The following is an 8,572-nucleotide window of genomic DNA, read 5'->3' as shown; positions in this document are numbered from 1 at the left end:
CATTGTGTTTAATGGTGCATGTACTGCTTAAACAACCATAACTTGCTCAATTCTCAAAAGATTTTCAAACAGTTTGGTTTTTTATCAACGTCAGAGATGTAGTTATGACACTGCATACTTGTGAATAATTATAAACATTGAAAAACGTACTTTTATATGAAAATAACCAGGAACAGATAGCTATGACATGGTATTTATATTAAATCAATATTTCTATAGTATTCTTAGTAACGTGTCACGTGTGCTCAGTGTAGTCACATGTGATCTAGATCTATTTTCTCCACACAAAAATAAATAAAAGGTTGCTTTGGGGTTTGAGTTTGTTTTTAATCAACTAACATGGCTCCTCTCTTTCCCAACAGTATCAATTCTCCACATAACCTTGCAGTTATGACATACATGTTGGAGCAGGTCGGCATTGCTTTTCCTGACACAGACAGCGACGTGATAACAGGTAAAAAGAAAGGCACATCCATCCTTGTTCTTTTAGAATTGCTTTGAATAGATATTGAAACTAATTAAATTCTAATTGTATTTTTGCTTGTGCTTTAGCTGCTTGCAAGACTTATTTTGAGTCTTTGAAAAGGAGCCATCGTCTCGATCAGCCAGAAAATGCTCCCCAGAAAAAGAAATTAAACAATGCAATGAAGACTAGACAACGGAAAACAAGGGTAAGTTACAGCAATATTTGGGTTAGTGAGTTACAGTATATGGAACTGAGATGTTTTTAATTTAGTGTTAATTGAATATTGGTAAAAATTATACACATTTTAATTGCTACTCTATATTTTGCAGTTGCTGGCCTCCAGGGCTAGATGTGTACAGACTCCCGCTGAAATGGCTGTGTGGGCGCGTGCAACCCTTGACCTGATGTCAAAAACTGCAAGAGAGAGAAGTGCTCACTGACTGGACTAAGTTTTGAACTCTTTGTGGGCTTTTAAAAGTTCCTTTTTTGTTTTTTTCATGTGGACACACACTGAACTTTTTGGAATACTGTGTTTTAATTTTCTGCAATAAATACATTTACTTGTACTGAGGTGGTTGCTTATTTGATTTCTGAAATGTGCATGTATTTGTAGCCTGGTAAACTGCAGGTAGCTTGCAGTAATCCTCTCGGGTGCAATTTTCTTTTGCAACAGTAGAGGTTGCTGTGCTTGGGGGGGGGGGTTGGGGGGATGGGGCTTGGGGGGGGATTGGGGAGTGAGGGTTGGGGGGGTTTGGGGGGTGGGGCTTGGGGGAGGTTGGGGGGTGAGGGTTGGGGGGGTGAGGGTTGGGGGGAGGGGGGTTGGGGGAGGTTGGGGGGTGAGGGTTAGGGGGGTGGGGCTTGGGGGGGTGTGGGGGGGTGAGGCTTGGGGGGGTGAAGTTACCCCACCCCCCCACCCCCCTCAAGTCTGGAATGTCACACCTTTGTGTGACAATAGCCAGCATGGCACCCTGCTGAGCTGGCTACTCCAAACACAGCAGGAGGTCCCAGTACAATACGGGTGTTTCCGGACCGGGGACATTTTTAGTTTTCGGCTGGTTTACCTTACATAAATTCCCGTGCTAGCACCTGAAATACCGGAGGTATACACAGCCGTAAACCCTGTTTTTTTTGCTGTGTGCTCCGGTACCGACCTGATACTGAAATGGTACTAAACTGTTACTAAACTGGTATTTCACTAGTAATATTATTACACAACTACTGCACTTGCACTAATCTGGTATTGGATTTTTATTGCACTGGTACTAAACTGGTATTAAACTGGTATTTAACTGGTCCTGAATGTTCAGTTTAATTCAATTAAACTTAAAAACAAGGATCTTTTTAAATGCTGCTTTTGCCAACATTTCATTTCCGTTGGTGTTTTTCCGAAGACAGTTCTAGTCTTTAGTCACGCACATAAAGGAAATAACAGCATCACAGACCTGCAGCAGAGAAAACCACCGGAGCATGTGGTTATTTTTAAAAGATGGTCTGATGTTGCAACTTAATCTCCGTATTAGTCCAGGATGGAAACATGTTGACTTTATTCCATCTTCTGGGTGTTTTTATGTTAAAGATGAGCTGATTGTTCCTCCATAACGTCTCAAAGGGGTTCAACAGGTGTCACGTTTCTGTTTCTGAGAAAATAAATCACAACCAAGAAAGTTTAGCTTGTTGAGGAATTTATCAAAACCAGTTCAGAAGTCCGCTCGTGGTATAGAGAGTTTTTAATCAGTAAGCCGGCGGTCGACATGACCAGCACAGATCAAGTCTGTATTTGGTGTGTCGACCCAGATGGGTTCAGTCAAAGGGTTTTTATACAAAAGTTACAGGAATAAACCAGCCCAGTGAGAGCCAGTCAGATGTGTGAATCCTTTAGCTTTGGGACCACCCCTGAGGGATCAGGAAGTCCGTATATGGTCTTTGTCTCTGTGGGGGCTGGAAGTCTCGGCACTCCCCTGGTGCCTGTCCCAGCAGGGAAACAAGACGCAGGGACTGGAAAGACAATGCCTAGGGACATTGAATGAGACAATGCGCTGCCGGCAAGGCGTCGCACCGGTAGGGGTCCTCAGCGGTGCCTGTCCCAGTAGGGATGCAAGACGCAGGGACCTGAATGACAATGTCCATGGACACTGAATGAGACAATGCGCTGCCGGCAAGGTGTCGTAGTGTCCCTGCAGGGGGGCCAAATGGTCAAAATGCTTCATCAATTCACAATTTTTTTTTTTTTTTTTTTTTTTTTTTTACAGTGGAGTACATCATTTTAGTAATAGTTTGAGTGATACATATGTTTTAGGAGTTATTTTCTCCTGGTAAACGGTTAGGTCTCGTTTGTGGTGTTTGCAAGGGTGTCTGTTTTGTTCCTGCAACAGATGTGAGTGTTTTGGCGTGTACAATGCATCTGCTTCTGGGCCTCTGTGGCCTGCGCTGCTCCCCTGCTCCTCTACCAGTCGTCGAAGTCTGGGGTGTTGAAGTTCATCTACTTCTGGGCTGTCCGAGCCTGCGTTGTTTCTTTCACTGGCTCCGACGGTGGTGAGGACGAAGACCCCCAGGAAGAAGATGGTACCAGCTGGTTTCCGGTGCATGGCGGAGGAGTTGTTTTCTTGCAGTGGGATGCGTGGATCCAGATTAGACGCCCCTCACACTTGACGGCGGTGTTGGTGGTAAGCAGGACGAGTTGAGGCTTGGACCAGCGAGGTTTCAGGGCGTTTTTCCGTCGGAACTCCCTGACACAGACCCAGTCGCCGGGTTGGAGGTTATGGCACGGTTTGTCACTAGGAGGAGACTGGACAGCTTTTACTTGTCTGTGGATTGCCTGAACAGCAAAAGTTAGAGCAGAACAGAATGATATCATGGATTCATCCATGGCATGGAAGTCCATCTTCTTCATATATACAGAACTGAATTGCTTGGTATGGTCATAGGTCTACCCATAATCCTTTCATGAGGCGTGAGTTTTGTGCTTCCTAATGGGTGTTAACAGGTGTCAACATTGTCCATTTAAGTCCAGTTTAAAATTCTCTGCACATACAAAAACATTTTCATACAAGGACATTTTCATACAAGAACAATTTCATATCCCTCACATAATGTCTATTTGCAGAGCTTCAAAAAAGTTACGGTGGGGGAAAGTGTTGATAATGTTTGCAATATTTTTATAGGATGCAAATCTTGGAGCTTATCAGTCTTTCAACACTATCTGACACATTCCCCCTTTTGCTCATCTGTGATTGCTAACTGTGATCAGCTATTCACGGGTACAAGGATGTGGGTGCAACAACGCGGCCGTCGTTGCTGACCCATAATTATTTACATTTTTACAACCATGGGAATGCTACAATCCGTTTTTTCTTCACCTCAGTAGTCTTCTTGTAGGAGGGCTACATCATTAGGAGAAACCAGGTCGTTAGCGGGTATAGAAGGGCAAAGTTTTACATAGACAGGTAAGCCAAATTTGGCAGTCTTTTGCTGCATGGTCAGCTGAAGCATTGCCTAGTGAAAACAGGGTTGGACTGGGTGTGGGCTTCACATTTAACAAAGCAATAGATGAAGGTAGTTGACAGGCTTGTAACAGTTCACCAATCAATTAACCACATTTATCTCCGAGGATGAGATAAATCCTCGGTTCGCCCACAATATATAAAATCTATAAAATACAATATACACAACCAAAAGCATATCTGGAATCTGTATAGATTGTAACAGTTTTACCTTTTGATCAGTATATATAGTTTTATCTACTTGGGTGGAGCTGGAGGGGGGGGGGGCGCTTTCAACAATTAAGAATTATCAAAAATTGTATAACCTGCGTATGGTATTCCATTTTTATAAGCAGATCCGTCAGTGAGGAAAACAGGAAAGGTCAGGACGAGTGTTAAAGACAGAGGTGTCAAAAGTATTCACATTCATTACTCAGGTAGAAGTATAGATATTAGAGTTCAAAAATACTCCTGTAGAAGTTGAAGTATCAACTCAAATTTTTTTTTTTTTTTTCTCAAGTAAAAGTATAAAGTACTGGTTTCAAAAGTACTTAAAGTATAAAAGTAAAAGTAATATAAGCGGGGAAAAACCATTAAGGCTAAAAGCCATTGAAAATGAATGCATCTTAGTATAATGCAAATATATTAAAGAACCATATATGTGCATTATTGAGCATTAACATGTGTTTCAGAGACCAGACACGTACAAACCAATTATGTTTATATTTCTCATCCAGCCACAACCAAATTCACTCTATCCGGATGGCACAATTTAACTGGATAGTTTTTTAAAGGCCGAAATGAAATAGAGTAAGGCTGTTTTTAAAACGTAAGGAGTAAAAAGTAAAGATAATTGCGTGAAAATGTAAGGAGTAAAAGTAAAAAACCGTCTGAAAAATAATTACTCCAGTGAAGCATACACAACCAAAAGTTCTACTTAAGTAAGGTAATGAGGTATTTGTACTTCATTACTTGACACCTCTAGTTAGAGATTAGTTATACATGCATTCAGAGACGTTATAGTAGGCCACAGACAGATTTCCATGCACTTACATGATGAAGTTACCATAGGCAGGATAAGATTACGTAAATTGGGATGCTCTGATTTGGCTCACCACAATGGGAGCCGATCATTGGCTGGTTCCTCTGCGCCTCCTCTCAGCGCTCAACCTGTGTAGGAAACACTTTTGAAAAAGACATTAGTATTTTCATACATTTCAGATTCTTTTTTTTGCGTTATCCAGCCCTACCCTTTGTTGAAGGCAATTAGCAAATATATATTTTGCATGTACCCTGGAGGGAATCCATCAATCTGATCTCGTGACAGACCACAATTCTCTTTTGCTGTCAACATTATTTTAGCATAAAGTTCCCTGGGATTGTCATCTACTTCCCTTTGAACTGTTAAGGCAATGAATATTATAAAAGGTCTGAGCTTGCTCGGTGTGATTTTGGCAACAGCTGTGGGATTAAAGGGAATTCTACAAGCATCAAGTACTTTGCGCATCAAGTACTTTACTTTTCAAATCATGTGGCAAAGTTAGTTTAACAGCTGTTTCCCCAGCCATTTTTGTTTATTCATTTAAAATCTCTTACTATTATTTGGCTCCAAATTTTGTAGGCAACAGATCTTGGATTTTTGTAAAATCCAGTCGTCATCAGAAGTGTCATCGTCATTTGATTCTTTAATCAGTTTCACCGGATAAAGGTTTTGATTTTATCATTTAACTGGTTCTCTAATTTCATTTTTTGTCTGCGTTGTGTTTTTAAATCCTTCCTTAGTAGAGCCATCAGCTTTTTATTTTGATCAGTAAGCGAAGCTATTTGGTATTCTGCATTACGGCGTCTACTTTCATCCCTCCAAAAATCTGAGGGAGTTTGAAGTGCTTTTTAGTTATTTTAACAATTTAATACTAACTAAGTAACAAACAAAACTAACAAATAAAACTATCGGTACCGTGATTACCATACATGTATTTAAAGAACTGAAAAACTTCCCAAAAACTTTCCAACTATCAGTCTACCTGAGCATACAAATCATTCCTGTTGATGCAAAGAAGAGCGAGTCGATTCTTGCAGAAACGAAATATACCCCATTTGGGAGAGCGTGTCATCCCCACTTATAAAATAAAAAAACAGTTCCTCTACATACAGTATGTCTATTTCTCACAAATATATCAGTGTTCCAACACTTACGGACCCCACGTCCTGCCTATGCATAAGAATAGTCCCCCTGGACTATCTTTTTATTGGTACTCAGACCAACCATGGCGCCATTTCTCTCTTTAATGTTACCCGAGATATTAAACCTTTTTTTTAGAAGAGCGAGTCAGATTCTTAAGGCAGGAGAAGCAGAACATTCTCACAACACAATCAAATTCAAGTGTTATGAAATTGCCAGCATTCCTAAAAACATCTCTACAATAACGTTCCCAATAACACAAAATAATAAAAATAATCTTCACAACCACATAGCGGACTTACCTAAATTTCAGGATAACGTCAACTTTCTCTGGCACTCCAGTTCACAGACTTTCGACAACAGCCCAGCAACAATAATTTGGGATTTTGAAAATGGACCCCTTACCTGTGATTTAATTTAGATAGAAGTCGCTGGTTGTGTCGTTGGTCTGGAAAAAGGAGTTCCCATCGAAAAACTATTGTTATCCGGGTCACGGCACCAAATTGTTGAGGAATTTATCAAAACCAGTTCAGAAGTCCGCTCGTGGTATAGAGAGTTTTTAATCAGTAAGCCGGCGGTCGACATGACCAGCACAGATCGAGTCTGTATTTGGTGTGTCGACCCAGATGGGTTCAGTCAAAGGGTTTTTATACAAAAGTTACAGGAATAAACCAGCCCAGTGAGAGCCAGTCAGATGTGTGAATCCTTAAGCTTTGGGACCACCCCTGAGGGATCAGGAAGTCCGTATATGGTCTTTGTCTCTGTGGGGGCTGGAAGTCTCGGCACTCCCCTGGTGCCTGTCCCAGCAGGGAAACAAGACACAGGGACTGGAATGACAATGCCTAGGGACATTGAATGAGACAATGCGCTGTCGGCAAGGCGTCGCACCGGTAGGGGTCCTCAGCGGTGCCTGTCCCAGTAGGGATGCAAGACGCAGGGACCTGAATGACAATGTCCAGGGACACTGAATGAGACAATGCGCTGCCGGCAAGGTGTCGTAGTGTCCCTGCAGGGGGGCCAAATGGTCAAAATGCTTCATCAAGCTCTTTTTTGAAATGATTATTATTTTATTGGAAACCAAATCTCTCACTCTTTTGAATCAAATCCACCTCACGGGTCAACTGAAATGTAACAAAAGTAAATCTTCAACAGAAACACCTTTGCATGTTCACTTTTAAACTATTTAGGGTTGTTTCCTGTAACTTTGACTTGTTTTCATATATTTCAGGAAACAAAGACACATTGGGGGTTGGAGGTTTTACTCTGAAGATGGATTTAGTGATTAAGTTGCGCAGAAACAGGAAGTTCCACCATCACGTACAGACCTGCAGCAGAGAGAAGCATCATTTCATCCAGCAGAGACAGAATGACGCCACGACTGCAGCTCTTCATCACTTTACTGCTTCACTTTGAAGGTAAAGATCAACTCTGACTCATGTTTTAGGGTTTCATTTGATTATAAAGACTGTAAAAACTACTCTGAAGTTGTTGTGTACCGTTGAACGTTGCTGTTTCACTAAATGTGTTTTCTTTAATAAAACTCACCTCTGTTACAATCAGACCACTTAAAGGGAAAGTTCCATTTTTTACAACCTGGACCTTATTTCTGGCATTTTTTATGGTCGTATACTCACCCAGAAATTTTTGGTGTCATTTGGAGTCCTTCGGAAGATATTAGGAGTTTTTTGCGAGCCGCTTCTCCATATAACGGTAGTGAACGGGGCACAGCGGGACACAGACGATGCAGCGTCTAAATAACACATGATTGCCGCGAAACTCGTTCATTTCTTTTATGAATCACTAGATCTGCTTCCAGGACCTGTTGTCTACATCCGGGGCTGTGTGTGTAACAAATAAATCAGTTTGTAAACAAGACCTCTGAACTCATGACGTCATCTCTGTGCGCGCATCCCAGACACAGCTCTGTTTACAGCTGGAGTTCACTACTGTTAGTTTACTGTTAGTTATTTGAAACATGTCTGAATATTTGTCAAATTCTGAGGTTGTGGACGACGACTTTGAATATGATCGACGTCCTTACCGTTTTGAGCCAGAGTATACGGCTGAAGAGCTCACTGAACCTGTCCGGGATTTCCTTGTTACACACACAGCACCGGATGTAGACAACAGGTCCAGGAAGATGCACAGAAGCAGATCTAGTGATTCATAAAAGAAATGAACGAGTTTCGCGGCAATAATGTGTTATTTAGACGCTGCATCGTCTGTGTCCCGCTGTGCCCCCATTCGCTACCATTAGATGGAGAAGCGGCTCGCACAAAACTCCTAATATCTTCCGAAGGACTCCAAATGACACCAAACTTTTCTGGGTGAGTATACGACCATAAAAAATGCCAGAAATAAGGTCCAGGTTGTAAAAAACGGAACTTTCCCTTTAAAGAAAACGTTACATAACTCTGAATGATTCACCAGAGATTGTGTGTGTTG

The 8,572-nt window shown here is 41.6% G+C and overlaps 1 long non-coding RNA gene across 1 annotated transcript; it reads left to right on the top strand.

Annotated features, from left to right (window-relative positions):
* Positions 1–391: 391 nt before the first annotated feature.
* Positions 392–850, top strand: LOC133418570 (uncharacterized). The gene is made up of 3 exons (XR_009770464.1): positions 392–454; positions 553–671; positions 796–850. It is a non-coding gene; the product is annotated as an uncharacterized LOC133418570 (long non-coding RNA).
* Positions 851–8,572: the final 7,722 nt, after the last annotated feature.

Source organism: Cololabis saira, chromosome 18, assembly GCF_033807715.1.
Source record: "Cololabis saira isolate AMF1-May2022 chromosome 18, fColSai1.1, whole genome shotgun sequence".
Taxonomy (NCBI): Eukaryota; Metazoa; Chordata; class Actinopteri; order Beloniformes; family Belonidae; genus Cololabis; species Cololabis saira.
This window is presented reverse-complemented; position numbering and strand designations above follow the sequence as displayed.